General features: G+C 43.0%; 81 non-coding genes across 81 annotated transcripts; all 81 read left to right on the top strand.

Moving 5' to 3' along the window:
• Positions 1–122: 122 nt before the first annotated feature.
• LOC136204727 (5S ribosomal RNA) lies at positions 123–241 on the top strand. Its single transcript, XR_010675553.1, has one exon. It is a non-coding gene; the product is annotated as a 5S ribosomal RNA (ribosomal RNA).
• A 189-nt stretch (positions 242–430) lies between these two features.
• Positions 431–549, top strand: LOC136204609 (5S ribosomal RNA). Its single transcript, XR_010675441.1, has one exon. It is a non-coding gene; the product is annotated as a 5S ribosomal RNA (ribosomal RNA).
• A 190-nt stretch (positions 550–739) lies between these two features.
• LOC136204664 (5S ribosomal RNA) lies at positions 740–858 on the top strand. The gene has a single exon (XR_010675494.1). It is a non-coding gene; the product is annotated as a 5S ribosomal RNA (ribosomal RNA).
• A 189-nt stretch (positions 859–1047) lies between these two features.
• Positions 1048–1166, top strand: LOC136204610 (5S ribosomal RNA). Its single transcript, XR_010675442.1, has one exon. It is a non-coding gene; the product is annotated as a 5S ribosomal RNA (ribosomal RNA).
• A 190-nt stretch (positions 1167–1356) lies between these two features.
• LOC136204665 (5S ribosomal RNA) lies at positions 1357–1475 on the top strand. Its single transcript, XR_010675495.1, has one exon. It is a non-coding gene; the product is annotated as a 5S ribosomal RNA (ribosomal RNA).
• Positions 1476–1668: 193 nt separating this feature from the next.
• On the top strand, positions 1669–1787 carry LOC136204531 (5S ribosomal RNA). The gene has a single exon (XR_010675366.1). It is a non-coding gene; the product is annotated as a 5S ribosomal RNA (ribosomal RNA).
• Positions 1788–1978: 191 nt separating this feature from the next.
• Positions 1979–2097, top strand: LOC136204558 (5S ribosomal RNA). Its single transcript, XR_010675392.1, has one exon. It is a non-coding gene; the product is annotated as a 5S ribosomal RNA (ribosomal RNA).
• Positions 2098–2286: 189 nt separating this feature from the next.
• Positions 2287–2405, top strand: LOC136204581 (5S ribosomal RNA). The gene has a single exon (XR_010675414.1). It is a non-coding gene; the product is annotated as a 5S ribosomal RNA (ribosomal RNA).
• A 189-nt stretch (positions 2406–2594) lies between these two features.
• Positions 2595–2713, top strand: LOC136204691 (5S ribosomal RNA). Its single transcript, XR_010675520.1, has one exon. It is a non-coding gene; the product is annotated as a 5S ribosomal RNA (ribosomal RNA).
• A 189-nt stretch (positions 2714–2902) lies between these two features.
• On the top strand, positions 2903–3021 carry LOC136204443 (5S ribosomal RNA). The gene has a single exon (XR_010675284.1). It is a non-coding gene; the product is annotated as a 5S ribosomal RNA (ribosomal RNA).
• Positions 3022–3212: 191 nt separating this feature from the next.
• On the top strand, positions 3213–3331 carry LOC136204779 (5S ribosomal RNA). The gene has a single exon (XR_010675605.1). It is a non-coding gene; the product is annotated as a 5S ribosomal RNA (ribosomal RNA).
• A 192-nt stretch (positions 3332–3523) lies between these two features.
• LOC136204850 (5S ribosomal RNA) lies at positions 3524–3641 on the top strand. Its single transcript, XR_010675672.1, has one exon. It is a non-coding gene; the product is annotated as a 5S ribosomal RNA (ribosomal RNA).
• A 193-nt stretch (positions 3642–3834) lies between these two features.
• LOC136204715 (5S ribosomal RNA) lies at positions 3835–3953 on the top strand. The gene has a single exon (XR_010675542.1). It is a non-coding gene; the product is annotated as a 5S ribosomal RNA (ribosomal RNA).
• A 190-nt stretch (positions 3954–4143) lies between these two features.
• On the top strand, positions 4144–4262 carry LOC136204796 (5S ribosomal RNA). Its single transcript, XR_010675621.1, has one exon. It is a non-coding gene; the product is annotated as a 5S ribosomal RNA (ribosomal RNA).
• A 189-nt stretch (positions 4263–4451) lies between these two features.
• LOC136204857 (5S ribosomal RNA) lies at positions 4452–4570 on the top strand. Its single transcript, XR_010675679.1, has one exon. It is a non-coding gene; the product is annotated as a 5S ribosomal RNA (ribosomal RNA).
• Positions 4571–4759: 189 nt separating this feature from the next.
• Positions 4760–4878, top strand: LOC136204611 (5S ribosomal RNA). The gene has a single exon (XR_010675443.1). It is a non-coding gene; the product is annotated as a 5S ribosomal RNA (ribosomal RNA).
• Positions 4879–5068: 190 nt separating this feature from the next.
• Positions 5069–5187, top strand: LOC136204666 (5S ribosomal RNA). The gene has a single exon (XR_010675496.1). It is a non-coding gene; the product is annotated as a 5S ribosomal RNA (ribosomal RNA).
• A 192-nt stretch (positions 5188–5379) lies between these two features.
• On the top strand, positions 5380–5498 carry LOC136204622 (5S ribosomal RNA). Its single transcript, XR_010675454.1, has one exon. It is a non-coding gene; the product is annotated as a 5S ribosomal RNA (ribosomal RNA).
• Positions 5499–5687: 189 nt separating this feature from the next.
• LOC136204455 (5S ribosomal RNA) lies at positions 5688–5806 on the top strand. The gene has a single exon (XR_010675299.1). It is a non-coding gene; the product is annotated as a 5S ribosomal RNA (ribosomal RNA).
• A 191-nt stretch (positions 5807–5997) lies between these two features.
• Positions 5998–6116, top strand: LOC136204780 (5S ribosomal RNA). Its single transcript, XR_010675606.1, has one exon. It is a non-coding gene; the product is annotated as a 5S ribosomal RNA (ribosomal RNA).
• Positions 6117–6308: 192 nt separating this feature from the next.
• On the top strand, positions 6309–6426 carry LOC136204852 (5S ribosomal RNA). Its single transcript, XR_010675674.1, has one exon. It is a non-coding gene; the product is annotated as a 5S ribosomal RNA (ribosomal RNA).
• A 193-nt stretch (positions 6427–6619) lies between these two features.
• LOC136204716 (5S ribosomal RNA) lies at positions 6620–6738 on the top strand. Its single transcript, XR_010675543.1, has one exon. It is a non-coding gene; the product is annotated as a 5S ribosomal RNA (ribosomal RNA).
• Positions 6739–6928: 190 nt separating this feature from the next.
• LOC136204797 (5S ribosomal RNA) lies at positions 6929–7047 on the top strand. Its single transcript, XR_010675622.1, has one exon. It is a non-coding gene; the product is annotated as a 5S ribosomal RNA (ribosomal RNA).
• Positions 7048–7236: 189 nt separating this feature from the next.
• Positions 7237–7355, top strand: LOC136204870 (5S ribosomal RNA). The gene has a single exon (XR_010675690.1). It is a non-coding gene; the product is annotated as a 5S ribosomal RNA (ribosomal RNA).
• Positions 7356–7544: 189 nt separating this feature from the next.
• On the top strand, positions 7545–7663 carry LOC136204612 (5S ribosomal RNA). The gene has a single exon (XR_010675444.1). It is a non-coding gene; the product is annotated as a 5S ribosomal RNA (ribosomal RNA).
• A 190-nt stretch (positions 7664–7853) lies between these two features.
• On the top strand, positions 7854–7972 carry LOC136204667 (5S ribosomal RNA). The gene has a single exon (XR_010675497.1). It is a non-coding gene; the product is annotated as a 5S ribosomal RNA (ribosomal RNA).
• A 192-nt stretch (positions 7973–8164) lies between these two features.
• LOC136204623 (5S ribosomal RNA) lies at positions 8165–8283 on the top strand. The gene has a single exon (XR_010675455.1). It is a non-coding gene; the product is annotated as a 5S ribosomal RNA (ribosomal RNA).
• A 189-nt stretch (positions 8284–8472) lies between these two features.
• LOC136204652 (5S ribosomal RNA) lies at positions 8473–8591 on the top strand. The gene has a single exon (XR_010675483.1). It is a non-coding gene; the product is annotated as a 5S ribosomal RNA (ribosomal RNA).
• Positions 8592–8781: 190 nt separating this feature from the next.
• Positions 8782–8900, top strand: LOC136204818 (5S ribosomal RNA). Its single transcript, XR_010675642.1, has one exon. It is a non-coding gene; the product is annotated as a 5S ribosomal RNA (ribosomal RNA).
• A 190-nt stretch (positions 8901–9090) lies between these two features.
• On the top strand, positions 9091–9209 carry LOC136204632 (5S ribosomal RNA). Its single transcript, XR_010675464.1, has one exon. It is a non-coding gene; the product is annotated as a 5S ribosomal RNA (ribosomal RNA).
• Positions 9210–9399: 190 nt separating this feature from the next.
• On the top strand, positions 9400–9518 carry LOC136204582 (5S ribosomal RNA). Its single transcript, XR_010675415.1, has one exon. It is a non-coding gene; the product is annotated as a 5S ribosomal RNA (ribosomal RNA).
• A 188-nt stretch (positions 9519–9706) lies between these two features.
• Positions 9707–9824, top strand: LOC136204853 (5S ribosomal RNA). Its single transcript, XR_010675675.1, has one exon. It is a non-coding gene; the product is annotated as a 5S ribosomal RNA (ribosomal RNA).
• Positions 9825–10017: 193 nt separating this feature from the next.
• Positions 10018–10136, top strand: LOC136204717 (5S ribosomal RNA). Its single transcript, XR_010675544.1, has one exon. It is a non-coding gene; the product is annotated as a 5S ribosomal RNA (ribosomal RNA).
• A 190-nt stretch (positions 10137–10326) lies between these two features.
• LOC136204799 (5S ribosomal RNA) lies at positions 10327–10445 on the top strand. The gene has a single exon (XR_010675624.1). It is a non-coding gene; the product is annotated as a 5S ribosomal RNA (ribosomal RNA).
• A 189-nt stretch (positions 10446–10634) lies between these two features.
• LOC136204878 (5S ribosomal RNA) lies at positions 10635–10753 on the top strand. Its single transcript, XR_010675693.1, has one exon. It is a non-coding gene; the product is annotated as a 5S ribosomal RNA (ribosomal RNA).
• A 189-nt stretch (positions 10754–10942) lies between these two features.
• On the top strand, positions 10943–11061 carry LOC136204614 (5S ribosomal RNA). The gene has a single exon (XR_010675446.1). It is a non-coding gene; the product is annotated as a 5S ribosomal RNA (ribosomal RNA).
• Positions 11062–11251: 190 nt separating this feature from the next.
• LOC136204668 (5S ribosomal RNA) lies at positions 11252–11370 on the top strand. The gene has a single exon (XR_010675498.1). It is a non-coding gene; the product is annotated as a 5S ribosomal RNA (ribosomal RNA).
• A 192-nt stretch (positions 11371–11562) lies between these two features.
• Positions 11563–11681, top strand: LOC136204624 (5S ribosomal RNA). Its single transcript, XR_010675456.1, has one exon. It is a non-coding gene; the product is annotated as a 5S ribosomal RNA (ribosomal RNA).
• Positions 11682–11870: 189 nt separating this feature from the next.
• LOC136204653 (5S ribosomal RNA) lies at positions 11871–11989 on the top strand. The gene has a single exon (XR_010675484.1). It is a non-coding gene; the product is annotated as a 5S ribosomal RNA (ribosomal RNA).
• A 190-nt stretch (positions 11990–12179) lies between these two features.
• Positions 12180–12298, top strand: LOC136204819 (5S ribosomal RNA). The gene has a single exon (XR_010675643.1). It is a non-coding gene; the product is annotated as a 5S ribosomal RNA (ribosomal RNA).
• A 240-nt stretch (positions 12299–12538) lies between these two features.
• Positions 12539–12657, top strand: LOC136204781 (5S ribosomal RNA). The gene has a single exon (XR_010675607.1). It is a non-coding gene; the product is annotated as a 5S ribosomal RNA (ribosomal RNA).
• A 192-nt stretch (positions 12658–12849) lies between these two features.
• On the top strand, positions 12850–12967 carry LOC136204854 (5S ribosomal RNA). Its single transcript, XR_010675676.1, has one exon. It is a non-coding gene; the product is annotated as a 5S ribosomal RNA (ribosomal RNA).
• A 193-nt stretch (positions 12968–13160) lies between these two features.
• On the top strand, positions 13161–13279 carry LOC136204720 (5S ribosomal RNA). The gene has a single exon (XR_010675546.1). It is a non-coding gene; the product is annotated as a 5S ribosomal RNA (ribosomal RNA).
• A 190-nt stretch (positions 13280–13469) lies between these two features.
• On the top strand, positions 13470–13588 carry LOC136204800 (5S ribosomal RNA). The gene has a single exon (XR_010675625.1). It is a non-coding gene; the product is annotated as a 5S ribosomal RNA (ribosomal RNA).
• A 189-nt stretch (positions 13589–13777) lies between these two features.
• On the top strand, positions 13778–13896 carry LOC136204884 (5S ribosomal RNA). The gene has a single exon (XR_010675699.1). It is a non-coding gene; the product is annotated as a 5S ribosomal RNA (ribosomal RNA).
• A 189-nt stretch (positions 13897–14085) lies between these two features.
• LOC136204615 (5S ribosomal RNA) lies at positions 14086–14204 on the top strand. The gene has a single exon (XR_010675447.1). It is a non-coding gene; the product is annotated as a 5S ribosomal RNA (ribosomal RNA).
• A 190-nt stretch (positions 14205–14394) lies between these two features.
• LOC136204669 (5S ribosomal RNA) lies at positions 14395–14513 on the top strand. The gene has a single exon (XR_010675499.1). It is a non-coding gene; the product is annotated as a 5S ribosomal RNA (ribosomal RNA).
• Positions 14514–14705: 192 nt separating this feature from the next.
• LOC136204626 (5S ribosomal RNA) lies at positions 14706–14824 on the top strand. Its single transcript, XR_010675458.1, has one exon. It is a non-coding gene; the product is annotated as a 5S ribosomal RNA (ribosomal RNA).
• Positions 14825–15013: 189 nt separating this feature from the next.
• LOC136204654 (5S ribosomal RNA) lies at positions 15014–15132 on the top strand. The gene has a single exon (XR_010675485.1). It is a non-coding gene; the product is annotated as a 5S ribosomal RNA (ribosomal RNA).
• Positions 15133–15322: 190 nt separating this feature from the next.
• On the top strand, positions 15323–15441 carry LOC136204820 (5S ribosomal RNA). The gene has a single exon (XR_010675644.1). It is a non-coding gene; the product is annotated as a 5S ribosomal RNA (ribosomal RNA).
• Positions 15442–15631: 190 nt separating this feature from the next.
• Positions 15632–15750, top strand: LOC136204634 (5S ribosomal RNA). Its single transcript, XR_010675465.1, has one exon. It is a non-coding gene; the product is annotated as a 5S ribosomal RNA (ribosomal RNA).
• A 190-nt stretch (positions 15751–15940) lies between these two features.
• LOC136204583 (5S ribosomal RNA) lies at positions 15941–16059 on the top strand. Its single transcript, XR_010675416.1, has one exon. It is a non-coding gene; the product is annotated as a 5S ribosomal RNA (ribosomal RNA).
• A 188-nt stretch (positions 16060–16247) lies between these two features.
• LOC136204865 (5S ribosomal RNA) lies at positions 16248–16365 on the top strand. The gene has a single exon (XR_010675686.1). It is a non-coding gene; the product is annotated as a 5S ribosomal RNA (ribosomal RNA).
• Positions 16366–16558: 193 nt separating this feature from the next.
• Positions 16559–16677, top strand: LOC136204721 (5S ribosomal RNA). The gene has a single exon (XR_010675547.1). It is a non-coding gene; the product is annotated as a 5S ribosomal RNA (ribosomal RNA).
• A 190-nt stretch (positions 16678–16867) lies between these two features.
• Positions 16868–16986, top strand: LOC136204801 (5S ribosomal RNA). The gene has a single exon (XR_010675626.1). It is a non-coding gene; the product is annotated as a 5S ribosomal RNA (ribosomal RNA).
• A 189-nt stretch (positions 16987–17175) lies between these two features.
• LOC136204896 (5S ribosomal RNA) lies at positions 17176–17294 on the top strand. Its single transcript, XR_010675710.1, has one exon. It is a non-coding gene; the product is annotated as a 5S ribosomal RNA (ribosomal RNA).
• Positions 17295–17483: 189 nt separating this feature from the next.
• Positions 17484–17602, top strand: LOC136204719 (5S ribosomal RNA). Its single transcript, XR_010675545.1, has one exon. It is a non-coding gene; the product is annotated as a 5S ribosomal RNA (ribosomal RNA).
• A 190-nt stretch (positions 17603–17792) lies between these two features.
• Positions 17793–17911, top strand: LOC136204782 (5S ribosomal RNA). The gene has a single exon (XR_010675608.1). It is a non-coding gene; the product is annotated as a 5S ribosomal RNA (ribosomal RNA).
• Positions 17912–18103: 192 nt separating this feature from the next.
• LOC136204627 (5S ribosomal RNA) lies at positions 18104–18222 on the top strand. The gene has a single exon (XR_010675459.1). It is a non-coding gene; the product is annotated as a 5S ribosomal RNA (ribosomal RNA).
• Positions 18223–18411: 189 nt separating this feature from the next.
• On the top strand, positions 18412–18530 carry LOC136204676 (5S ribosomal RNA). Its single transcript, XR_010675506.1, has one exon. It is a non-coding gene; the product is annotated as a 5S ribosomal RNA (ribosomal RNA).
• Positions 18531–18720: 190 nt separating this feature from the next.
• Positions 18721–18839, top strand: LOC136204315 (5S ribosomal RNA). The gene has a single exon (XR_010675160.1). It is a non-coding gene; the product is annotated as a 5S ribosomal RNA (ribosomal RNA).
• A 190-nt stretch (positions 18840–19029) lies between these two features.
• On the top strand, positions 19030–19148 carry LOC136204385 (5S ribosomal RNA). Its single transcript, XR_010675228.1, has one exon. It is a non-coding gene; the product is annotated as a 5S ribosomal RNA (ribosomal RNA).
• Positions 19149–19338: 190 nt separating this feature from the next.
• Positions 19339–19457, top strand: LOC136204962 (5S ribosomal RNA). Its single transcript, XR_010675772.1, has one exon. It is a non-coding gene; the product is annotated as a 5S ribosomal RNA (ribosomal RNA).
• A 188-nt stretch (positions 19458–19645) lies between these two features.
• On the top strand, positions 19646–19764 carry LOC136204543 (5S ribosomal RNA). The gene has a single exon (XR_010675378.1). It is a non-coding gene; the product is annotated as a 5S ribosomal RNA (ribosomal RNA).
• Positions 19765–19953: 189 nt separating this feature from the next.
• LOC136204866 (5S ribosomal RNA) lies at positions 19954–20071 on the top strand. The gene has a single exon (XR_010675687.1). It is a non-coding gene; the product is annotated as a 5S ribosomal RNA (ribosomal RNA).
• Positions 20072–20264: 193 nt separating this feature from the next.
• Positions 20265–20383, top strand: LOC136204722 (5S ribosomal RNA). The gene has a single exon (XR_010675548.1). It is a non-coding gene; the product is annotated as a 5S ribosomal RNA (ribosomal RNA).
• A 190-nt stretch (positions 20384–20573) lies between these two features.
• On the top strand, positions 20574–20692 carry LOC136204802 (5S ribosomal RNA). Its single transcript, XR_010675627.1, has one exon. It is a non-coding gene; the product is annotated as a 5S ribosomal RNA (ribosomal RNA).
• Positions 20693–20881: 189 nt separating this feature from the next.
• On the top strand, positions 20882–21000 carry LOC136204907 (5S ribosomal RNA). Its single transcript, XR_010675720.1, has one exon. It is a non-coding gene; the product is annotated as a 5S ribosomal RNA (ribosomal RNA).
• Positions 21001–21189: 189 nt separating this feature from the next.
• LOC136204730 (5S ribosomal RNA) lies at positions 21190–21308 on the top strand. Its single transcript, XR_010675556.1, has one exon. It is a non-coding gene; the product is annotated as a 5S ribosomal RNA (ribosomal RNA).
• A 190-nt stretch (positions 21309–21498) lies between these two features.
• Positions 21499–21617, top strand: LOC136204783 (5S ribosomal RNA). The gene has a single exon (XR_010675609.1). It is a non-coding gene; the product is annotated as a 5S ribosomal RNA (ribosomal RNA).
• Positions 21618–21809: 192 nt separating this feature from the next.
• Positions 21810–21928, top strand: LOC136204628 (5S ribosomal RNA). The gene has a single exon (XR_010675460.1). It is a non-coding gene; the product is annotated as a 5S ribosomal RNA (ribosomal RNA).
• A 189-nt stretch (positions 21929–22117) lies between these two features.
• Positions 22118–22236, top strand: LOC136204752 (5S ribosomal RNA). Its single transcript, XR_010675578.1, has one exon. It is a non-coding gene; the product is annotated as a 5S ribosomal RNA (ribosomal RNA).
• A 190-nt stretch (positions 22237–22426) lies between these two features.
• LOC136204327 (5S ribosomal RNA) lies at positions 22427–22545 on the top strand. The gene has a single exon (XR_010675171.1). It is a non-coding gene; the product is annotated as a 5S ribosomal RNA (ribosomal RNA).
• A 190-nt stretch (positions 22546–22735) lies between these two features.
• LOC136204397 (5S ribosomal RNA) lies at positions 22736–22854 on the top strand. Its single transcript, XR_010675239.1, has one exon. It is a non-coding gene; the product is annotated as a 5S ribosomal RNA (ribosomal RNA).
• Positions 22855–23044: 190 nt separating this feature from the next.
• LOC136204973 (5S ribosomal RNA) lies at positions 23045–23163 on the top strand. Its single transcript, XR_010675783.1, has one exon. It is a non-coding gene; the product is annotated as a 5S ribosomal RNA (ribosomal RNA).
• A 188-nt stretch (positions 23164–23351) lies between these two features.
• On the top strand, positions 23352–23470 carry LOC136204567 (5S ribosomal RNA). The gene has a single exon (XR_010675401.1). It is a non-coding gene; the product is annotated as a 5S ribosomal RNA (ribosomal RNA).
• Positions 23471–23659: 189 nt separating this feature from the next.
• On the top strand, positions 23660–23778 carry LOC136204547 (5S ribosomal RNA). The gene has a single exon (XR_010675381.1). It is a non-coding gene; the product is annotated as a 5S ribosomal RNA (ribosomal RNA).
• Positions 23779–23968: 190 nt separating this feature from the next.
• LOC136204728 (5S ribosomal RNA) lies at positions 23969–24087 on the top strand. The gene has a single exon (XR_010675554.1). It is a non-coding gene; the product is annotated as a 5S ribosomal RNA (ribosomal RNA).
• Positions 24088–24276: 189 nt separating this feature from the next.
• Positions 24277–24395, top strand: LOC136204616 (5S ribosomal RNA). Its single transcript, XR_010675448.1, has one exon. It is a non-coding gene; the product is annotated as a 5S ribosomal RNA (ribosomal RNA).
• Positions 24396–24585: 190 nt separating this feature from the next.
• LOC136204670 (5S ribosomal RNA) lies at positions 24586–24704 on the top strand. Its single transcript, XR_010675500.1, has one exon. It is a non-coding gene; the product is annotated as a 5S ribosomal RNA (ribosomal RNA).
• Positions 24705–24896: 192 nt separating this feature from the next.
• LOC136204629 (5S ribosomal RNA) lies at positions 24897–25015 on the top strand. Its single transcript, XR_010675461.1, has one exon. It is a non-coding gene; the product is annotated as a 5S ribosomal RNA (ribosomal RNA).
• Positions 25016–25156: the final 141 nt, after the last annotated feature.

Raw genomic sequence — 25156 nt, forward strand, 5'->3', positions numbered from 1 at the left:
AAAATCGGTTTCTTTCACTGAAAATTTGGTGAATTTACGAATTTTTACCATTTTTTAGATTCAATTATCTATATTTTAAATGAGAGGGATTGGATATATGCGGCGAGGGAGCGTAGGATGACAGGTGCGATCATACCAGCACTAATGCACCGGATCCCATCAGAACTCCGAAGCTAAACGTGCTTGGAAGAGAGTAGTACTAAGATGGGTGACCTCTTGGGAAGTCCTCGTGTTGCACCCCCAAACCTTTTTTTTCCCGCAGCATCTTTTGTTTATTCCCCAAGGGAGCTTGTCCCCGTATTTTCCCTAAAATCGGTTTCTTTCACTGAAAATTTGGTGAATTTACGAATTTTTACCATTTTTTAGATTCAATTATCTATATTTTAAATGAGAGGGATGGGATATATGCGGCGAGGGAGCGTAGGATGACGGGTGCGATCATACCAGCACTAATGCACCGGATCCCATCAGAACTCCGAAGTTTAACGTGCTTGGGCGAGAGTAGTACTAAGATGGGTGACCTGTTGGGAAGTCCTCGTGTTGCACCCCCAAACCTTTTTTTTCCCCGCAGCATCTTTTGTTTATATCCGAAGGGAGCTTGTGCCCGTATTTTCCCTAAAATCGGTTTCTTTCACTGAAAATTTGGTGAATTTACGAATTTTTACCATTTTTTAGATTCAATTATCTATATTTTAAATGAGAGGGATGGGATATATGCGGCGAGGGAGCGTAGGATGACGGGTGCGATCATACCAGCACTAATGCACCGGATCCCATCAGAACTCCGAAGCTAAACGTGCTTGGAAGAGAGTAGTACTAAGATGGGTGACCTCTTGGGAAGTCCTCGTGTTGCACCCCCAAACCTTTTTTTTCCCGCAGCATCTTTTGTTTATTCCCCAAGGGAGCTTGTCCCCGTATTTTCCCTAAAATCGGTTTCTTTCACTGAAAATTTGGTGAATTTACGAATTTTTACCATTTTTTAGATTCAATTATCTATATTTTAAATGAGAGGGATGGGATATATGCGGCGAGGGAGCGTAGGATGACGGGTGCGATCATACCAGCACTAATGCACCGGATCCCATCAGAACTCCGAAGTTTAACGTGCTTGGGCGAGAGTAGTACTAAGATGGGTGACCTGTTGGGAAGTCCTCGTGTTGCACCCCCAAACCTTTTTTTTCCCCGCAGCATCTTTTGTTTATATCCGAAGGGAGCTTGTGCCCGTATTTTCCCTAAAATCGGTTTCTTTCACTGAAAATTTGGTGAATTTACGAATTTTTACCATTTTTTAGATTCAATTATCTATATTTTAAATGAGAGGGATGGGATATATGCGGCGAGGGAGCGTAGGATGACGGGTGCGATCATACCAGCACTAATGCACCGGATCCCATCAGAACTCCGAAGCTAAACGTGCTTGGAAGAGAGTAGTACTAAGATGGGTGACCTCTTGGGAAGTCCTCGTGTTGCACCCCCAAACCTTCTTTTTTTTTCCCGCAGCATCTTTTGTTTATTCCCGAAGGGAGCTTGTCCCCGTATTTTCCCTAAAATCGATTTCTTTCACTGAAAATTTGGTGAATTTACGAATTTTTACCATTTTTTAGATTCAATTATATATATTTTAAATATGAGGGATGGGATATATGCGGCGAGGGAGCATAGGATGACGGGTGCGATCATACCAGCACTAATGCACCGGATCCCATCAGAACTCCGAAGCTAAACGTGCTTGGGCGAGAGTAGTACTAAGATGGGTGACCTCTTCGGAAGTCCTCGTGTTGCACCCCCAAACCTTTTTTTTTTCCCGCAGCATCTTTTGTTTATTCCCGAAGGGAGCTTGTCCCCGTATTTTCCCTAAAATCGGTTTCTTTCACTGAAAATTTGGTGAATTTACGAATTTTTACCATTTTTTAGATTCAATTATCTATATTTTAAATGAGAGGGATGGGATATATACGACGAGGGAACGTAGGATGACGGGTGCGATCATACCAGCACTAATGCACCGGATCCCATCAGAACTCCGAAGTTAAATGTGCTTGGGCGAGAGTAGTACTAAGATAGGTGACCTCTTGGGAAGTCCTCGTGTTGCACCCCTAAACCTTTTTTTTCCCGCAGCATCTTTTGTTTATTCCCGAAGGGAGCTTGTCCCCGTATTTTCCCTAAAATCGGTTTCTTTCATTGAAAATTTGGTGAATTTACGAATTTTTACCATTTTTTAGATTCAATTATCTATATTTGAAATGAGAGGGATGAGATATATGCGGCGAGGGAGCGTAGGATGACGGGTGCGATCATACCAGCACTAATGCACCGGATCCCATCAGAACTCCGAAGTCAAACGTGCTTGGGCGAGAGTAGTACTAAGATGGGTGACCTCTTGGAAAGTCCTCGTGTTGCACCCCCAAACCTTTTTTTTCTCGCAGCATCTTTTGTTTATTCCCGAAGGGAGCTTGTCCCCGTATTTTCCCTAAAATCGGTTTCTTTCACTGAAAATTTGGTGAATTTACGAATTTTTACCATTTTTTAGATTCAATTATCTATATTTTAAATGAGAGGGATGGGATATATGTGGCGAGGGAGCGTAGGATGACGGGTGCGATCATACCAACACTAATGCACCGGATCCCATCAGAACTCCGAAGCTAAACGAGCCTGGGCGAGAGTAGTACTAAGATGGGTGACCTCTTGGGAAGTCCTCGTGTTGCACCCCCAAACCTTTTTTTTCCCGCAGCATCTTTTGTTTATTCCCCAAGGGAGCTTGTCCCCGTATTTTCCCTAAAATCGGTTTCTTTCACTGAAAATTTGGTGAATTTACGAATTTTTACCATTTTTTAGATTCAATTATCTATATTTTAAATGAGAGGGATGGGATATATGCGGCGAGGGAGCGTAGGATGACGGGTGCGATCATACCAGCACTAATGCACCGGATCCCATCAGAACTCCGAAGTTAAACGTGCTTGGGCGAGAGTAGTACTAAGATGGGTGACCTCTTGGAAAGTCCTCGTGTTGCACCCCCCAAACCTTTTTTTTCCCCGCAGCATCTTTTGTTTATTCCCGAAGGGAGCTTGTGCCCGTATTTTCCCTAAAATCGGTTTCTTTCACTGAAAATTTGGTGAATTTACGAATTTTTACCATTTTTTAGATTCAATTATCTATATTTTAAATGAGAGGGATGGGATATATGCGGCGAGGGAGCGTAGGATGACGGGTGCGATCATACAAGCACTAATGCACCGGATCCCATCAGAACTCCGAAGCTAAACGTGCTTGGAAGAGAGTAGTACTAAGATGGGTGACCTCTTGGGAAGTCCTCGTGTTGCACCCCCAAACCTTCTTTTTTTTTCCCGCAGCATCTTTTGTTTATTCCCGAAGGGAGCTTGTCCCCGTATTTTTCATAAAATCGGTTTCTTTCACTGAAAATTTGGTGAATTTACGAATTTTTACCATTTTTAGATTCAATTATCTATATTTTAAATGAGAGGGATGGGATATATGCGGCGAGGGAGCGTAGGATGACGGGTGCGATCATACCAGCACTAATGCACCGGATCCCATCAGAACTCCGAAGTTAAACGTGCTTGGGCGAGAGTAGTACTAGATCGGTGACCTCTTGGTAAGTCGTCGTGTTGCACCCCCAAACCATCTTTTTTTTTCCCGCAGCATCTTTTATTTATTCCCGAAGGGAGCTTGTGCCCGTATTTTCCCTAAAATCGGTTTCTTTCACTGAAAATTTGGTGAATTTATGAATTTTTACCATTTTTTAGATTCAATTATCTATATTTTAAATGAGAGGGATGGGATATATGCGGCGAGGGAGCGTAGGATGACCGGTGCGATCATACCAGCACTAATCTACCGGATCCCATCAGAACTCCGAAGTTAAACATGCTTGGGCGAGAGTAGTACTAAGATGGGTGACCTCTTGGGAAGTCCTCGTGTTGCACCCCCAAACCTTTTTTTTTCCCGCAGCATCTTTTGTTTATTCCCGAAGGGAGCTTGTCCCCGTATTTTCCCTAAAATCGGTTTCTTTCACTGAAAATTTGGTGAATTTACGAATTTTTACCATTTTTTAGATTCAATTATCTATATTTTAAATGAGAGGGATGGGATATATGCGGCGAGGGAGCGTAGGATGACGGGTGCGATCATACCAGCACTAATGCACTGGATCCCATCAGAACTCCGAAGACAAATGTGCTTGGGCGAAAGTAGTACTAAGATGGGTGACCTCTTGGGAAGTCCTCGTGTTGCACACCCAAACCTTTTTTTTCCCGTAGCATCTTTTGTTTATTCCCGAAGGGAGCTTGTCCCCGTATTTTCCCTAAAATCGGTTTCTTTCACTGAAAATTTGGTGAATTTACAAATTTTTACCATTTTTTAGATTCAATTATCTATATTTTAAATGAGAGGGATGGGATATATGCGGCGAGGGAGCGTAGGATGACGGGTGCGATCATACCAGCACTAATGCACCGGATCCCATCAGAACTCCGAAGATAAACGTGCTTGGGCGAGAGTAGTACTAAGATGGGTGACCTCTTGGGAAGTCCTCGTGTTGCACCCCCAAACCTTTTTTTTCCCGCAGCATCTTTTGTTTATTCCCCAAGGGAGCTTGTCCCCGTATTTTCCCTAAAATCGGTTTCTTTCACTGAAAATTTGGTGAATTTACGAATTTTTACCATTTTTTAGATTCAATTATCTATATTTTAAATGAGAGGGATGGGATATATGCGGCGAGGGAGCGTAGGATGACGGGTGCGATCATACCAGCACTAATGCACCGGATCCCATCAGAACTCCGAAGTTTAACGTGCTTGGGCGAGAGTAGTACTAAGATGGGTGACCTGTTGGGAAGTCCTCGTGTTGCACCCCCAAACCTTTTTTTTCCCCGCAGCATCTTTTGTTTATATCCGAAGGGAGCTTGTGCCCGTATTTTCCCTAAAATCGGTTTCTTTCACTGAAAATTTGGTGAATTTACGAATTTTTACCATTTTTTAGATTCAATTATCTATATTTTAAATGAGAGGGATGAGATATATGCGGCGAGGGAGCGTAGGATGACGGGTGCGATCATACCAGCACTAATGCACCGGATCCCATCAGAACTCCGAAGCTAAACGTGCTTGGAAGAGAGTAGTACTAAGATGGGTGACCTCTTGGGAAGTCCTCGTGTTGCACCCCCAAACCTTCTTTTTTTTTCCCGCAGCATCTTTTGTTTATTCCCGAAGGGAGCTTGTCCCCGTATTTTTCATAAAATCGGTTTCTTTCACTGAAAATTTGGTGAATTTACGAATTTTTACCATTTTTAGATTCAATTATCTATATTTTAAATGAGAGGGATGGGATATATGCGGCGAGGGAGCGTAGGATGACGGGTGCGATCATACCAGCACTAATGCACCGGATCCCATCAGAACTCCGAAGTTAAACGTGCTTGGGCGAGAGTAGTACTAAGATAGGTGACCTCTTGGAAAGTCCTCGTGTTGCACCCCCCAAACCTTTTTTTCCCGCAGCATCTTTTGTTTATTCCCGAAGGGAGCTTGTCCCCGTATTTTCCCTAAAATCGGTTTCTTTCACTGAAAATTTGGTGAATTTACGAATTTTTACCATTTTTTAGATTCAATTATCTATATTTTAAATGAGAGGGATGGGATATATGCGGCGAGGGAGCGTAGGATGACGGGTGCGATCATACCAGCACTAATGCACCGGATCCCATCAGAACTCCGAAGTTAAACGTGCTTGGGCGAGAGTAGTACTAAGATGGGTGACCTCTTGGAAAGTCCTCGTGTTGCACCCCCCAAACCTTTTTTTTCCCCGCAGCATCTTTTGTTTATTCCCGAAGGGAGCTTGTGCCCGTATTTTCCCTAAAATCGGTTTCTTTCACTGAAAATTTGGTGAATTTACGAATTTTTACCATTTTTTAGATTCAATTATCTATATTTTAAATGAGAGGGATGGGATATATGCGGCGAGGGAGCGTAGGATGACGGGTGCGATCATACAAGCACTAATGCACCGGATCCCATCAGAACTCCGAAGCTAAACGTGCTTGGAAGAGAGTAGTACTAAGATGGGTGACCTCTTGGGAAGTCCTCGTGTTGCACCCCCAAACCTTCTTTTTTTTTCCCGCAGCATCTTTTGTTTATTCCCGAAGGGAGCTTGTCCCCGTATTTTTCATAAAATCGGTTTCTTTCACTGAAAATTTGGTGAATTTACGAATTTTTACCATTTTTAGATTCAATTATCTATATTTTAAATGAGAGGGATGGGATATATGCGGCGAGGGAGCGTAGGATGACGGGTGCGATCATACCAGCACTAATGCACCGGATCCCATCAGAACTCCGAAGTTAAACGTGCTTGGGCGAGAGTAGTACTAGATCGGTGACCTCTTGGTAAGTCGTCGTGTTGCACCCCCAAACCATCTTTTTTTTTCCCGCAGCATCTTTTATTTATTCCCGAAGGGAGCTTGTGCCCGTATTTTCCCTAAAATCGGTTTCTTTCACTGAAAATTTGGTGAATTTATGAATTTTTACCATTTTTTAGATTCAATTATCTATATTTTAAATGAGAGGGATGGGATATATGCGGCGAGGGAGCGTAGGATGACCGGTGCGATCATACCAGCACTAATCTACCGGATCCCATCAGAACTCCGAAGTTAAACATGCTTGGGCGAGAGTAGTACTAAGATGGGTGACCTCTTGGGAAGTCCTCGTGTTGCACCCCCAAACCTTTTTTTTTCCCGCAGCATCTTTTGTTTATTCCCGAAGGGAGCTTGTCCCCGTATTTTCCCTAAAATCGGTTTCTTTCACTGAAAATTTGGTGAATTTACGAATTTTTACCATTTTTTAGATTCAATTATCTATATTTTAAATGAGAGGGATGGGATATATGCGGCGAGGGAGCGTAGGATGACGGGTGCGATCATACCAGCACTAATGCACTGGATCCCATCAGAACTCCGAAGACAAATGTGCTTGGGCGAAAGTAGTACTAAGATGGGTGACCTCTTGGGAAGTCCTCGTGTTGCACACCCAAACCTTTTTTTTCCCGTAGCATCTTTTGTTTATTCCCGAAGGGAGCTTGTCCCCGTATTTTCCCTAAAATCGGTTTCTTTCACTGAAAATTTGGTGAATTTACAAATTTTTACCATTTTTTAGATTCAATTATCTATATTTTAAATGAGAGGGATGGGATATATGCGGCGAGGGAGCGTAGGATGACGGGTGCGATCATACCAGCACTAATGCACCGGATCCCATCAGAACTCCGAAGATAAACGTGCTTGGGCGAGAGTAGTACTAAGATGGGTGACCTCTTGGGAAGTCCTCGTGTTGCACCCCCAAACCTTTTTTTTCCCGCAGCATCTTTTGTTTATTCCCCAAGGGAGCTTGTCCCCGTATTTTCCCTAAAATCGGTTTCTTTCACTGAAAATTTGGTGAATTTACGAATTTTTACCATTTTTTAGATTCAATTATCTATATTTTAAATGAGAGGGATGGGATATATGCGGCGAGGGAGCGTAGGATGACGGGTGCGATCATACCAGCACTAATGCACCGGATCCCATCAGAACTCCGAAGTTTAACGTGCTTGGGCGAGAGTAGTACTAAGATGGGTGACCTGTTGGGAAGTCCTCGTGTTGCACCCCCAAACCTTTTTTTTCCCCGCAGCATCTTTTGTTTATATCCGAAGGGAGCTTGTGCCCGTATTTTCCCTAAAATCGGTTTCTTTCACTGAAAATTTGGTGAATTTACGAATTTTTACCATTTTTTAGATTCAATTATCTATATTTTAAATGAGAGGGATGGGATATATGCGGCGAGGGAGCGTAGGATGACGGGTGCGATCATACCAGCACTAATGCACCGGATCCCATCAGAACTCCGAAGCTAAACGTGCTTGGAAGAGAGTAGTACTAAGATGGGTGACCTCTTGGGAAGTCCTCGTGTTGCACCCCCAAACCTTCTTTTTTTTTCCCGCAGCATCTTTTGTTTATTCCCGAAGGGAGCTTGTCCCCGTATTTTTCATAAAATCGGTTTCTTTCACTGAAAATTTGGTGAATTTACGAATTTTTACCATTTTTAGATTCAATTATCTATATTTTAAATGAGAGGGATGGGATATATGCGGCGAGGGAGCGTAGGATGACGGGTGCGATCATACCAGCACTAATGCACCGGATCCCATCAGAACTCCGAAGTTAAACGTGCTTGGGCGAGAGTAGTACTAAGATAGGTGACCTCTTGGAAAGTCCTCGTGTTGCACCCCCCAAACCTTTTTTTCCCGCAGCATCTTTTGTTTATTCCCGAAGGGAGCTTGTCCCCGTATTTTCCCTAAAATCGGTTTCTTTCACTGAAAATTTGGTGAATTTACGAATTTTTACCATTTTTTAGATTCAATTATCTATATTTTAAATGAGAGGGATGAGATATATGCGGCGAGGGAGCGTAGGATGACGGGTGCGATCATACCAGCACTAATGCACCGGATCCCATCAGAACTTGGAAGTTAAACGTGCTTGGGCGAGAGTAGTACTAAGATGGGTGACCTCTTGGGAAGTCCTCGTGTTGCACCCCCAAACCTTTTTTTTTCCCGCAGCATCTTTTGTTTATTCCCGAAGGGAGCTTGTCCCCGTATTTTCCCTAAAATCGGTTTCTTTCACTGAAAATTTGGTGAATTTACGAATTTTTACCATTTTTTAGATTCAATTATCTATATTTTAAATGAGAGGGATGGGATATATGCGGCGAGGGAGAATAGGATGACGGGTGCGATCATACCAGCACTAATGCACCGGATGCCATCAGAACTCCGAAGTGAAACGTGCTTGGGCGAGAGTATTACTAAGATGGGTGACCTCTTGGAAAGTCCTCGTGTTGCACCCCCAAACCTTTTTTTTTCCTGCAACATCTTTTGTTTATTCCCGAAGGGAGCTTGTCCCCGTATTTTCCCTAAAATCGGTTTCTTTCATTGAAAATTTGGTGAATTTACGAATTTTTACCATTTTTTAGATTCAATTATATATATTTTAAATGAGAGGGATGAGATATATGCGGCGAGGGAGCGTAGGATGACGGGTGCGATCATACCATCACTAATGCACCGGATCCCATCAGAACTCCGAAGTTAAACGTGCTTGGGCGAGAGTAGTACTAAGATGGGTGACCTGTTGGGAAGTCCTCGTGTTGCACCCCCAAACCTTTTTTTTCCCCGCAGCATCTTTTGTTTATTCCCGAAGGGAGCTTGTGCCCGTATTTTCCCTAAAATCGGTTTCTTTCACTGAAAATTTGGTGAATTTACGAATTTTTACCATTTTTTAGATTCAATTATCTATATTTTAAATGAGAGGGATGGGATATATGTGGCGAGGGAGCGTAGGATGACGGGTGCGATCATACCAGCACTAATGCACCGGATCCCATCAGAACTCCGAAGTCAAACGAGCTTGGGCGAGAGTAGTACTAAGATGGGTGACCTCTTGGGAAGTCCTCGTGTTGCACCCCCAAACCTTTTTTTTCCCGCAGCATCTTTTGTTTATTCCCGAAGGGAGCTTGTCCCCGTATTTTTCATAAAATCGGTTTCTTTCACTGAAAATTTGGTGAATTTACGAATTTTTACCATTTTTAGATTCAATTATCTATATTTTAAATGAGAGGGATGGGATATATGCGGCGAGGGAGCGTAGGATGACGGGTGCGATCATACCAGCACTAATGCACCGGATCCCATCAGAACTCCGAAGTTAAACGTGCTTGGGCGAGAGTAGTACTAGATCGGTGACCTCTTGGTAAGTCGTCGTGTTGCACCCCCAAACCATCTTTTTTTTTCCCGCAGCATCTTTTATTTATTCCCGAAGGGAGCTTGTGCCCGTATTTTCCCTAAAATCGGTTTCTTTCACTGAAAATTTGGTGAATTTATGAATTTTTACCATTTTTTAGATTCAATTATCTATATTTTAAATGAGAGGGATGGGATATATGCGGCGAGGGAGCGTAGGATGACCGGTGCGATCATACCAGCACTAATCTACCGGATCCCATCAGAACTCCGAAGTTAAACATGCTTGGGCGAGAGTAGTACTAAGATGGGTGACCTCTTGGGAAGTCCTCGTGTTGCACCCCCAAACCTTTTTTTTTCCCGCAGCATCTTTTGTTTATTCCCGAAGGGAGCTTGTCCCCGTATTTTCCCTAAAATCGGTTTCTTTCACTGAAAATTTGGTGAATTTACGAATTTTTACCATTTTTTAGATTCAATTATCTATATTTTAAATGAGAGGGATGGGATATATGCGGCGAGGGAGCGTAGGATGACGGGTGCGATCATACCAGCACTAATGCACTGGATCCCATCAGAACTCCGAAGACAAATGTGCTTGGGCGAAAGTAGTACTAAGATGGGTGACCTCTTGGGAAGTCCTCGTGTTGCACACCCAAACCTTTTTTTTCCCGTAGCATCTTTTGTTTATTCCCGAAGGGAGCTTGTCCCCGTATTTTCCCTAAAATCGGTTTCTTTCACTGAAAATTTGGTGAATTTACAAATTTTTACCATTTTTTAGATTCAATTATCTATATTTTAAATGAGAGGGATGGGATATATGCGGCGAGGGAGCGTAGGATGACGGGTGCGATCATACCAGCACTAATGCACCGGATCCCATCAGAACTCCGAAGATAAACGTGCTTGGGCGAGAGTAGTACTAAGATGGGTGACCTCTTGGGAAGTCCTCGTGTTGCACCCCCAAACCTTTTTTTTCCCGCAGCATCTTTTGTTTATTCCCCAAGGGAGCTTGTCCCCGTATTTTCCCTAAAATCGGTTTCTTTCACTGAAAATTTGGTGAATTTACGAATTTTTACCATTTTTTAGATTCAATTATCTATATTTTAAATGAGAGGGATGGGATATATGCGGCGAGGGAGCGTAGGATGACGGGTGCGATCATACCAGCACTAATGCACCGGATCCCATCAGAACTCCGAAGTTTAACGTGCTTGGGCGAGAGTAGTACTAAGATGGGTGACCTGTTGGGAAGTCCTCGTGTTGCACCCCCAAACCTTTTTTTTCCCCGCAGCATCTTTTGTTTATATCCGAAGGGAGCTTGTGCCCGTATTTTCCCTAAAATCGGTTTCTTTCACTGAAAATTTGGTGAATTTACGAATTTTTACCATTTTTTAGATTCAATTATCTATATTTTAAATGAGAGGGATGGGATATATGCGGCGAGGGAGCGTAGGATGACGGGTGCGATCATACCAGCACTAATGCACCGGATCCCATCAGAACTCCGAAGCTAAACGTGCTTGGAAGAGAGTAGTACTAAGATGGGTGACCTCTTGGGAAGTCCTCGTGTTGCACCCCCAAACCTTCTTTTTTTTTCCCGCAGCATCTTTTGTTTATTCCCGAAGGGAGCTTGTCCCCGTATTTTTCATAAAATCGGTTTCTTTCACTGAAAATTTGGTGAATTTACGAATTTTTACCATTTTTAGATTCAATTATCTATATTTTAAATGAGAGGGATGGGATATATGCGGCGAGGGAGCGTAGGATGACGGGTGCGATCATACCAGCACTAATGCACCGGATCCCATCAGAACTCCGAAGTTAAACGTGCTTGGGCGAGAGTAGTACTAAGATAGGTGACCTCTTGGAAAGTCCTCGTGTTGCACCCCCCAAACCTTTTTTTCCCGCAGCATCTTTTGTTTATTCCCGAAGGGAGCTTGTCCCCGTATTTTCCCTAAAATCGGTTTCTTTCACTGAAAATTTGGTGAATTTACGAATTTTTACCATTTTTTAGATTCAATTATCTATATTTTAAATGAGAGGGATGAGATATATGCGGCGAGGGAGCGTAGGATGACGGGTGCGATCATACCAGCACTAATGCACCGGATCCCATCAGAACTTGGAAGTTAAACGTGCTTGGGCGAGAGTAGTACTAAGATGGGTGACCTCTTGGGAAGTCCTCGTGTTGCACCCCCAAACCTTTTTTTTTCCCGCAGCATCTTTTGTTTATTCCCGAAGGGAGCTTGTCCCCGTATTTTCCCTAAAATCGGTTTCTTTCACTGAAAATTTGGTGAATTTACGAATTTTTACCATTTTTTAGATTCAATTATCTATATTTTAAATGAGAGGGATGGGATATATGCGGCGAGGGAGAATAGGATGACGGGTGCGATCATACCAGCACTAATGCACCGGATGCCATCAGAACTCCGAAGTGAAACGTGCTTGGGCGAGAGTATTACTAAGATGGGTGACCTCTTGGAAAGTCCTCGTGTTGCACCCCCAAACCTTTTTTTTTCCTGCAACATCTTTTGTTTATTCCCGAAGGGAGCTTGTCCCCGTATTTTCCCTAAAATCGGTTTCTTTCATTGAAAATTTGGTGAATTTACGAATTTTTACCATTTTTTAGATTCAATTATATATATTTTAAATGAGAGGGATGAGATATATGCGGCGAGGGAGCGTAGGATGACGGGTGCGATCATACCATCACTAATGCACCGGCGAGGGAGCGTAGGATGACGGGTGCGATCATACAAGCACTAATGCACCGGATCCCATCAGAACTCCGAAGCTAAACGTGCTTGGAAGAGAGTAGTACTAAGATGGGTGACCTCTTGGGAAGTCCTCGTGTTGCACCCCCAAACCTTCTTTTTTTTTCCCGCAGCATCTTTTGTTTATTCCCGAAGGGAGCTTGTCCCCGTATTTTTCATAAAATCGGTTTCTTTCACTGAAAATTTGGTGAATTTACGAATTTTTACCATTTTTAGATTCAATTATCTATATTTTAAATGAGAGGGATGGGATATATGCGGCGAGGGAGCGTAGGATGACGGGTGCGATCATACCAGCACTAATGCACCGGATCCCATCAGAACTCCGAAGTTAAACGTGCTTGGGCGAGAGTAGTACTAGATCGGTGACCTCTTGGTAAGTCGTCGTGTTGCACCCCCAAACCATCTTTTTTTTTCCCGCAGCATCTTTTATTTATTCCCGAAGGGAGCTTGTGCCCGTATTTTCCCTAAAATCGGTTTCTTTCACTGAAAATTTGGTGAATTTATGAATTTTTACCATTTTTTAGATTCAATTATCTATATTTTAAATGAGAGGGATGGGATATATGCGGCGAGGGAGCGTAGGATGACCGGTGCGATCATACCAGCACTAATCTACCGGATCCCATCAGAACTCCGAAGTTAAACATGCTTGGGCGAGAGTAGTACTAAGATGGGTGACCTCTTGGGAAGTCCTCGTGTTGCACCCCCAAACCTTTTTTTTTCCCGCAGCATCTTTTGTTTATTCCCGAAGGGAGCTTGTCCCCGTATTTTCCCTAAAATCGGTTTCTTTCACTGAAAATTTGGTGAATTTACGAATTTTTACCATTTTTTAGATTCAATTATCTATATTTTAAATGAGAGGGATGGGATATATGCGGCGAGGGAGCGTAGGATGACGGGTGCGATCATACCAGCACTAATGCACTGGATCCCATCAGAACTCCGAAGACAAATGTGCTTGGGCGAAAGTAGTACTAAGATGGGTGACCTCTTGGGAAGTCCTCGTGTTGCACACCCAAACCTTTTTTTTCCCGTAGCATCTTTTGTTTATTCCCGAAGGGAGCTTGTCCCCGTATTTTCCCTAAAATCGGTTTCTTTCACTGAAAATTTGGTGAATTTACAAATTTTTACCATTTTTTAGATTCAATTATCTATATTTTAAATGAGAGGGATGGGATATATGCGGCGAGGGAGCGTAGGATGACGGGTGCGATCATACCAGCACTAATGCACCGGATCCCATCAGAACTCCGAAGATAAACGTGCTTGGGCGAGAGTAGTACTAAGATGGGTGACCTCTTGGGAAGTCCTCGTGTTGCACCCCCAAACCTTTTTTTTCCCGCAGCATCTTTTGTTTATTCCCCAAGGGAGCTTGTCCCCGTATTTTCCCTAAAATCGGTTTCTTTCACTGAAAATTTGGTGAATTTACGAATTTTTACCATTTTTTAGATTCAATTATCTATATTTTAAATGAGAGGGATGGGATATATGCGGCGAGGGAGCGTAGGATGACGGGTGCGATCATACCAGCACTAATGCACCGGATCCCATCAGAACTCCGAAGTTTAACGTGCTTGGGCGAGAGTAGTACTAAGATGGGTGACCTGTTGGGAAGTCCTCGTGTTGCACCCCCAAACCTTTTTTTTCCCCGCAGCATCTTTTGTTTATATCCGAAGGGAGCTTGTGCCCGTATTTTCCCTAAAATCGGTTTCTTTCACTGAAAATTTGGTGAATTTACGAATTTTTACCATTTTTTAGATTCAATTATCTATATTTTAAATGAGAGGGATGGGATATATGCGGCGAGGGAGCGTAGGATGACGGGTGCGATCATACCAGCACTAATGCACCGGATCCCATCAGAACTCCGAAGCTAAACGTGCTTGGAAGAGAGTAGTACTAAGATGGGTGACCTCTTGGGAAGTCCTCGTGTTGCACCCCCAAACCTTCTTTTTTTTTCCCGCAGCATCTTTTGTTTATTCCCGAAGGGAGCTTGTCCCCGTATTTTTCATAAAATCGGTTTCTTTCACTGAAAATTTGGTGAATTTACGAATTTTTACCATTTTTAGATTCAATTATCTATATTTTAAATGAGAGGGATGGGATATATGCGGCGAGGGAGCGTAGGATGACGGGTGCGATCATACCAGCACTAATGCACCGGATCCCATCAGAACTCCGAAGTTAAACGTGCTTGGGCGAGAGTAGTACTAAGATAGGTGACCTCTTGGAAAGTCCTCGTGTTGCACCCCCCAAACCTTTTTTTCCCGCAGCATCTTTTGTTTATTCCCGAAGGGAGCTTGTCCCCGTATTTTCCCTAAAATCGGTTTCTTTCACTGAAAATTTGGTGAATTTACGAATTTTTACCATTTTTTAGATTCAATTATCTATATTTTAAATGAGAGGGATGAGATATATGCGGCGAGGGAGCGTAGGATGACGGGTGCGATCATACCAGCACTAATGCACCGGATCCCATCAGAACTTGGAAGTTAAACGTGCTTGGGCGAGAGTAGTACTAAGATGGGTGACCTCTTGGGAAGTCCTCGTGTTGCACCCCCAAACCTTTTTTTTTCCCGCAGCATCTTTTGTTTATTCCCGAAGGGAGCTTGTCCCCGTATTTTCCCTAAAATCGGTTTCTTTCACTGAAAATTTGGTGAATTTACGAATTTTTACCATTTTTTAGATTCAATTATCTATATTTTAAATGAGAGGGATGGGATATATGCGGCGAGGGAGAATAGGATGACGGGTGCGATCATACCAGCACTAATGCACCGGATGCCATCAGAACTCCGAAGTGAAACGTGCTTGGGCGAGAGTATTACTAAGATGGGTGACCTCTTGGAAAGTCCTCGTGTTGCACCCCCAAACCTTTTTTTTTCCTGCAACATCTTTTGTTTATTCCCGAAGGGAGCTTGTCCCCGTATTTTCCCTAAAATCGGTTTCTTTCATTGAAAATTTGGTGAATTTACGAATTTTTACCATTTTTTAGATTCAATTATATATATTTTAAATGAGAGGGATGAGATATATGCGGCGAGGGAGCGTAGGATGACGGGTGCGATCATACCATCACTAATGCACCGGATCCCATCAGAACTCCGAAGTTAAACGTGCTTGGGCGAGAGTAGTACTAAGATGGGTGACCTGTTGGGAAGTCCTCGTGTTGCACCCCCAAACCTTTTTTTTCCCCGCAGCATCTTTTGTTTATTCCCGAAGGGAGCTTGTGCCCGTATTTTCCCTAAAATCGGTTTCTTTCACTGAAAATTTGGTGAATTTACGAATTTTTACCATTTTTTAGATTCAATTATCTATATTTTAAATGAGAGGGATGGGATATATGTGGCGAGGGAGCGTAGGATGACGGGTGCGATCATACCAGCACTAATGCACCGGATCCCATCAGAACTCCGAAGTCAAACGAGCTTGGGCGAGAGTAGTACTAAGATGGGTGACCTCTTGGGAAGTCCTCGTGTTGCACCCCCAAACCTTTTTTTTCCCGCAGCATCTTTTGTTTATTCCCGAAGGGAGCTTGTCCCCGTATTTTCCCTAAAATCGGTTTCTTTCACTGAAAATTTGGTGAATTTACGAATTTTTACCATTTTTAGATTCAATTATCTATATTTTAAATGAGAGGGATGGGATATATGCGGCGAGGGAGCGTAGAATGACGGGTGCGATCATACCAGCACTAATGCACCGGATCCCATCAGAACTCCGAAGTGAAACGTGCTTGGGCGAGAGTAGTACTAGATCGGTGACCTCTTGGTAAGTCGTCGTGTTGCACCCCCAAACCATCTTTTTTTTTCCCGCAGCATCTTTTATTTATTCCCGAAGGGAGCTTGTGCCCGTATTTTCCCTAAAATCGGTTTCTTTCACTGAAAATTTGGTGAATTTATGAATTTTTACCATTTTTTAGATTCAATTATCTATATTTTAAATGAGAGGGATGGGATATATGCGGCGAGGGAGCGTAGGATGACCGGTGCGATCATACCAGCACTAATCTACCGGATCCCATCAGAACTCCGAAGTTAAACATGCTTGGGCGAGAGTAGTACTAAGATGGGTGACCTCTTGGGAAGTCCTCGTGTTGCACCCCCAAACCTTTTTTTTTCCCGCAGCATCTTTTGTTTATTCCCGAAGGGAGCTTGTCCCCGTATTTTCCCTAAAATCGGTTTCTTTCACTGAAAATTTGGTGAATTTACGAATTTTTACCATTTTTTAGATTCAATTATCTATATTTTAAATGAGAGGGATGGGATATATGCGGCGAGGGAGCGTAGGATGACGGGTGCGATCATACCAGCACTAATGCACTGGATCCCATCAGAACTCCGAAGACAAATGTGCTTGGGCGAAAGTAGTACTAAGATGGGTGACCTCTTGGGAAGTCCTCGTGTTGCACACCCAAACCTTTTTTTTCCCGTAGCATCTTTTGTTTATTCCCGAAGGGAGCTTGTCCCCGTATTTTCCCTAAAATCGGTTTCTTTCACTGAAAATTTGGTGAATTTACAAATTTTTACCATTTTTTAGATTCAATTATCTATATTTTAAATGAGAGGGATGGGATATATGCGGCGAGGGAGCGTAGGATGACGGGTGCGATCATACCAGCACTAATGCACCGGATCCCATCAGAACTCCGAAGATAAACGTGCTTGGGCGAGAGTAGTACTAAGATGGGTGACCTCTTGGGAAGTCCTCGTGTTGCACCCCCAAACCTTTTTTTTCCCGCAGCATCTTTTGTTTATTCCCCAAGGGAGCTTGTCCCCGTATTTTCCCTAAAATCGGTTTCTTTCACTGAAAATTTGGTGAATTTACGAATTTTTACCATTTTTTAGATTCAATTATCTATATTTTAAATGAGAGGGATGGGATATATGCGGCGAGGGAGCGTAGGATGACGGGTGCGATCATACCAGCACTAATGCACCGGATCCCATCAGAACTCCGAAGTTAAACGTGCTTGGGCGAGAGTAGTACTAAGATGGGTGACCTGTTGGGAAGTCCTCGTGTTGCACCCCCAAACCTTTTTTTTCCCCGCAGCATCTTTTGTTTATTCCCGAAGGGAGCTTGTGCCCGTATTTTCCCTAAAATCGGTTTCTTTCACTGAAAATTTGGTGAATTTACGAATTTTTACCATTTTTTAGATTCAATTATCTATATTTTAAATGAGAGGGATGGGATATATGCGGCGAGGGAGCGTAGGATGACGGGTGCGATCATACAAGCACTAATGCACCGGATCCCATCAGAACTCCGAAGCTAAACGTGCTTGGAAGAGAGTAGTACTAAGATGGGTGACCTCTTGGGAAGTCCTCGTGTTGCACCCCCAAACCTTCTTTTTTTTTCCCGCAGCATCTTTTGTTTATTCCCGAAGGGAGCTTGTCCCCGTATTTTTCATAAAATCGGTTTCTTTCACTGAAAATTTGGTGAATTTACGAATTTTTACCATTTTTAGATTCAATTATCTATATTTTAAATGAGAGGGATGGGATATATGCGGCGAGGGAGCGTAGGATGACGGGTGCGATCATACCAGCACTAATGCACCGGATCCCATCAGAACTCCGAAGTTAAACGTGCTTGGGCGAGAGTAGTACTAAGATAGGTGACCTCTTGGAAAGTCCTCGTGTTGCACCCCCCAAACCTTTTTTTCCCGCAGCATCTTTTGTTTATTCCCGAAGGGAGCTTGTCCCCGTATTTTCCCTAAAATCGGTTTCTTTCACTGAAAATTTGGTGAATTTACGAATTTTTACCATTTTTTAGATTCAATTATCTATATTTTAAATGAGAGGGATGAGATATATGCGGCGAGGGAGCGTAGGATGACGGGTGCGATCATACCAGCACTAATGCAACGGATCCCATCAGAACTCGGAAGTTAAACGTGCTTGGGCGAGAGTAGTACTAAGATGGGTGACCTCTTGGGAAGTCCTCGTGTTGCACCCCCAAACCTTTTTTTTTCCCGCAGCATCTTTTGTTTATTCCCGAAGGGAGCTTGTCCCCGTATTTTCCCTAAAATCGGTTTCTTTCACTGAAAATTTGGTGAATTTACGAATTTTTACCATTGTTTAGATTCAATTATCTATATTTTAAATGAGAGGGATGGGATATATGCGGCGAGGGAGCGTAGGATGACGGGTGCGATCATACCAGCACTAATGCACCGGATCCCATTAGAACTCCGAAGTTAAACGTGCTTGGGCGAGAGTAGTACTAAGATGGGTGACCTGTTGGGAAGTCCTCGTGTTGCACCCCCAAACCTTTTTTTTCCCCGCAGCATCTTTTGTTTATTCCCGAAGGGAGCTTGTCCCCGTATTTTCCCTAAAATCGGTTTCTTTCACTTAAAATTTGGTGAATTTACAAATTTTTACCATTTTTTAGATTCAATTATCTATATTTTAAATGAGAGGGATGGGATATATGCGGCGAGGGAGCGTAGGATGACGGGTGCGATCATACCAGCACTAATGCACCGGATCACATCAGAACTCCGAAGCTAAACGTGCTTGGGCGAGAGTAGTACTAAGATGGGTGACCTCTTGGGAAGTCCTCGTGTTGCACCCCCAAACCTTTTTTTTTCCCGCAGCACCTTTTGTTTATTCCCGAAGGGAGCTTGTCCCCGTATTTTCCCTAAAATCGGTTTCTTTCACTGAAAATTTGGTGAATTTACGAATTTTTACCATTTTTTAGATTCAATTATCTATATTTTAAATGAGAGGGATGGGATATATGCGGCGAGGGAGCGTAGGATGACGGGTGCGATCATACCAGCACTAATGCACCGGATCCCATCAGAACTCCGAAGATAAACGTGCTTGGGCGAGAGTAGTACTAAGATGGGTGACCACTTGGGAAGTCCTCGTGTTGCACCCCCAAACCTTTTTTTCCCGCAGCATCTTTTGTTTATTCCCCAAGGGAGCTTGTCCCCGTATTTTCCCTAAAATCGGTTTCTTTCACTGAAAATTTGGTGAATTTACGAATTTTTACCATTTTTTAGATTCAATTATCTATATTTTAAATGAGAGGGATGGGATATATACGGTGAGGGAACGTAGGATGACGGGTGCGATCATACCAGCACTAATGCACCGGATCCCATCAGAACTCCGAAGATAAACGTGCTTGGGCGAGAGTAGTACTAAAATGGGTGACCTCTTGGGAAGTCCTCGTGTTGCACCCCCAAACCTTTTTTTTTCCCGCAACATCTTTTGTTTATTCCCGAAGGGAGATTGTCCCCGTATTTTTCGTAAAATCGGTTTCTTTCACTGAAAATTTGGTGAATTTACGAATTTTTACCATTTTTAGATTCAATTATCTATATTTTAAATGAGAGGGATGGGATATATGCGGCGAGGGAGCGTAGAATGACGGGTGCGATCATACCAGCACTAATGCACCGGATCCCATCAGAACTCCGAAGTGAAACGTGCTTGGGCGAGAGTAGTACTAGATCGGTGACCTCTTGGTAAGTCGTCGTGTTGCACCCCCAAACCATCTTTTTTTTTCCCGCAGCATCTTTTATTTATTCCCGAAGGGAGCTTGTGCCCGTATTTTCCCTAAAATCGGTTTCTTTCACTGAAAATTTGGTGAATTTATGAATTTTTACCATTTTTTAGATTCAATTATCTATATTTTAAATGAGAGGGATGGGATATATGCGGCGAGGGAGCGTAGGATGACCGGTGCGATCATACCAGCACTAATCTACCGGATCCCATCAGAACTCCGAAGTTAAACATGCTTGGGCGAGAGTAGTACTAAGATGGGTGACCTCTTGGGAAGTCCTCGTGTTGCACCCCCAAACCTTTTTTTTTCCCGCAGCATCTTTTGTTTATTCCCGAAGGGAGCTTGTCCCCGTATTTTCCCTAAAATCGGTTTCTTTCACTGAAAATTTGGTGAATTTACGAATTTTTACCATTTTTTAGATTCAATTATCTATATTTTAAATGAGAGGGATGGGATATATGCGGCGAGGGAGCGTAGGATGACGGGTGCGATCATACCAGCACTAATGCACTGGATCCCATCAGAACTCCGAAGACAAATGTGCTTGGGCGAAAGTAGTACTAAGATGGGTGACCTCTTGGGAAGTCCTCGTGTTGCACACCCAAACCTTTTTTTTCCCGTAGCATCTTTTGTTTATTCCCGAAGGGAGCTTGTCCCCGTATTTTCCCTAAAATCGGTTTCTTTCACTGAAAATTTGGTGAATTTACAAATTTTTACCATTTTTTAGATTCAATTATCTATATTTTAAATGAGAGGGATGGGATATATGCGGCGAGGGAGCGTAGGATGACGGGTGCGATCATACCAGCACTAATGCACCGGATCCCATCAGAACTCCGAAGATAAACGTGCTTGGGCGAGAGTAGTACTAAGATGGGTGACCTCTTGGGAAGTCCTCGTGTTGCACCCCCAAACCTTTTTTTTCCCGCAGCATCTTTTGTTTATTCCCCAAGGGAGCTTGTCCCCGTATTTTCCCTAAAATCGGTTTCTTTCACTGAAAATTTGGTGAATTTACGAATTTTTACCATTTTTTAGATTCAATTATCTATATTTTAAATGAGAGGGATGGGATATATGCGGCGAGGGAGCGTAGGATGACGGGTGCGATCATACCAGCACTAATGCACCGGATCCCATCAGAACTCCGAAGTTAAACGTGCTTGGGCGAGAGTAGTACTAAGATGGGTGACCTGTTGGGAAGTCCTCGTGTTGCACCCCCAAACCTTTTTTTTCCCCGCAGCATCTTTTGTTTATTCCCGAAGGGAGCTTGTGCCCGTATTTTCCCTAAAATCGGTTTCTTTCACTGAAAATTTGGTGAATTTACGAATTTTTACCATTTTTTAGATTCAATTATCTATATTTTAAATGAGAGGGATGGGATATATGCGGCGAGGGAGCGTAGGATGACGGGTGCGATCATACAAGCACTAATGCACCGGATCCCATCAGAACTCCGAAGCTAAACGTGCTTGGAAGAGAGTAGTACTAAGATGGGTGACCTCTTGGGAAGTCCTCGTGTTGCACCCCCAAACCTTCTTTTTTTTTCCCGCAGCATCTTTTGTTTATTCCCGAAGGGAGCTTGTCCCCGTATTTTTCATAAAATCGGTTTCTTTCACTGAAAATTTGGTGAATTTACGAATTTTTACCATTTTTAGATTCAATTATCTATATTTTAAATGAGAGGGATGGGATATATGCGGCGAGGGAGCGTAGGATGACGGGTGCGATCATACCAGCACTAATGCACCGGATCCCATCAGAACTCCGAAGTTAAACGTGCTTGGGCGAGAGTAGTACTAAGATAGGTGACCTCTTGGAAAGTCCTCGTGTTGCACCCCCCAAACCTTTTTTTCCCGCAGCATCTTTTGTTTATTCCCGAAGGGAGCTTGTCCCCGTATTTTCCCTAAAATCGGTTTCTTTCACTGAAAATTTGGTGAATTTACGAATTTTTACCATTTTTTAGATTCAATTATCTATATTTTAAATGAGAGGGATGAGATATATGCGGCGAGGGAGCGTAGGATGACGGGTGCGATCATACCAGCACTAATGCAACGGATCCCATCAGAACTTGGAAGTTAAACGTGCTTGGGCGAGAGTAGTACTAAGATGGGTGACCTCTTGGGAAGTCCTCGTGTTGCACCCCCAAACCTTTTTTTTTCCCGCAGCATCTTTTGTTTATTCCCGAAGGGAGCTTGTCCCCGTATTTTCCCTAAAATCGGTTTCTTTCACTGAAAATTTGGTGAATTTACGAATTTTTACCATTGTTTAGATTCAATTATCTATATTTTAAATGAGAGGGATGGGATATATGCGGCGAGGGAGCGTAGGATGACGGGTGCGATCATACCAGCACTAATGCACCGGATCCCATTAGAACTCCGAAGTTAAACGTGCTTGGGCGAGAGTAGTACTAAGATGGGTGACCTGTTGGGAAGTCCTCGTGTTGCACCCCCAAACCTTTTTTTTCCCCGCAGCATCTTTTGTTTATTCCCGAAGGGAGCTTGTCCCCGTATTTTCCCTAAAATCGGTTTCTTTCACTTAAAATTTGGTGAATTTACAAATTTTTACCATTTTTTAGATTCAATTATCTATATTTTAAATGAGAGGGATGGGATATATGCGGCGAGGGAGCGTAGGATGACGGGTGCGATCATACCAGCACTAATGCACCGGATCACATCAGAACTCCGAAGCTAAACGTGCTTGGGCGAGAGTAGTACTAAGATGGGTGACCTCTTGGGAAGTCCTCGTGTTGCACCCCCAAACCTTTTTTTTTCCCGCAGCACCTTTTGTTTATTCCCGAAGGGAGCTTGTCCCCGTATTTTCCCTAAAATCGGTTTCTTTCACTGAAAATTTGGTGAATTTACGAATTTTTACCATTTTTTAGATTCAATTATCTATATTTTAAATGAGAGGGATGGGATATATGCGGCGAGGGAGCGTAGGATGACGGGTGCGATCATACCAGCACTAATGCACCGGATCCCATCAGAACTCCGAAGATAAACGTGCTTGGGCGAGAGTAGTACTAAGATGGGTGACCACTTGGGAAGTCCTCGTGTTGCACCCCCAAACCTTTTTTTCCCGCAGCATCTTTTGTTTATTCCCCAAGGGAGCTTGTCCCCGTATTTTCCCTAAAATCGGTTTCTTTCACTGAAAATTTGGTGAATTTACGAATTTTTACCATTTTTTAGATTCAATTATCTATATTTTAAATGAGAGGGATGGGATATATACGGTGAGGGAACGTAGGATGACGGGTGCGATCATACCAGCACTAATGCACCGGATCCCATCAGAACTCCGAAGCTAAACGTGCTTGGGCGAGAGTAGTACTAAGATGGGTGACCTCTTGGGAAGTCCTCGTGTTGCACCCCCAAACCTTTTTTTTCCCGCAGCATCTTTTGTTTATTCTCGAAGGGAGCTTGTCCCCGTATTTTCCCTAAAATCGGTTTCTTTCACTGAAAATTTGATGAATTTACGAATTTTTACCATTTTTTAGATTCAATTATCTATATTTTAAATGAGAGGGATGGGATATATGCGGCGCAGGAGAATAGGATGACGGGTGCGATCATACCAGCACTAATGCACCGGATCCCATCAGAACTCCGAAGTGAAACGTGCTTGGGCGAGAGTAGTACTAAGATGGATGACCTCTTGGGAAGTCCTCGTGTTGCACCCCCAAATCTTTTTTTTTCCCGCAGCATCTTTTGTTTATTCCCGAAGGGATCTTGTCCCCGTATTTTCCCTAAAATCGGTTTCTTTCACTGAAAATTTGGTGAATTTACGAATTTTTACCATTTTTTAGATTCAATTATCTATATTTTAAATGAGAGGGATTGGATATATGCGGCGAGGGAGCGTAGGATGACAGGTGCGATCATACCAGCACTAATGCACCGGATCCCATCAGAACTCCGAAGCTAAACGTGCTTGGAAGAGAGTAGTACTAAGATGGGTGACCTCTTGGGAAGTCCTCGTGTTGCACCCCCAAACCTTTTTTTTCCCGCAACATCTTTTGTTTATTCCCCAAGGGAGCTTGTCCCCGTATTTTCCCTAAAATCGGTTTCTTTCACTGAAAATTTGGTGAATTTACGAATTTTTACCATTTTTTAGATTCAATTATCTATATTTTAAATGAGAGGGATGGGATATATGCGGCGAGGGAGCGTAGGATGACGGGTGCGATCATACCAGCACTAATGCACCGGATCCCATCAGAACTCCGAAGTTTAACGTGCTTGGGCGAGAGTAGTACTAAGATGGGTGACCTGTTGGGAAGTCCTCGTGTTGCACCCCCAAACCTTTTTTTTCCCCGCAGCATCTTTTGTTTATTCCCGAAGGGAGCTTGTGCCCGTATTTTCCCTAAAATCGGTTTCTTTCACTGAAAATTTGGTGAATTTACGAATTTTTACCATTTTTTAGATTCAATTATCTATATTTTAAATGAGAGGGATGGGATATATGCGGCGAGGGAGCGTAGGATGACGGGTGCGATCATACCAGCACTAATGCACCGGATCCCATCAGAACTCCGAAGCTAAACGTGCTTGGAAGAGAGTAGTACTAAGATGGGTGACCTCTTGGGAAGTCCTCGTGTTGCACCCCCAAACCTTCTTTTTTTTTCCCGCAGCATCTTTTGTTTATTCCCGAAGGGAGCTTGTCCCCGTATTTTTCATAAAATCGGTTTCTTTCACTGAAAATTTGGTGAATTTACGAATTTTTACCATTTTTAGATTCAATTATCTATATTTTAAATGAGAGGGATGGGATATATGCGGCGAGGGAGCGTAGGATGACGGGTGCGATCATACCAGCACTAATGCACCGGATCCCATCAGAACTCCGAAGTTAAACGTGCTTGGGCGAGAGTAGTACTAAGATAGGTGACCTCTTGGAAAGTCCTCGTGTTGCACCCCCCAAACCTTTTTTTCCCGCAGCATCTTTTGTTTATTCCCGAAGGGAGCTTGTCCCCGTATTTTCCCTAAAATCGGTTTCTTTCACTGAAAATTTGGTGAATTTACGAATTTTTACCATTTTTTAGATTCAATTATCTATAT

Source organism: Euphorbia lathyris, chromosome 8 (genome assembly GCF_963576675.1).
Source record: "Euphorbia lathyris chromosome 8, ddEupLath1.1, whole genome shotgun sequence".
In the NCBI taxonomy this organism is placed as follows: Eukaryota; Viridiplantae; Streptophyta; class Magnoliopsida; order Malpighiales; family Euphorbiaceae; genus Euphorbia; species Euphorbia lathyris.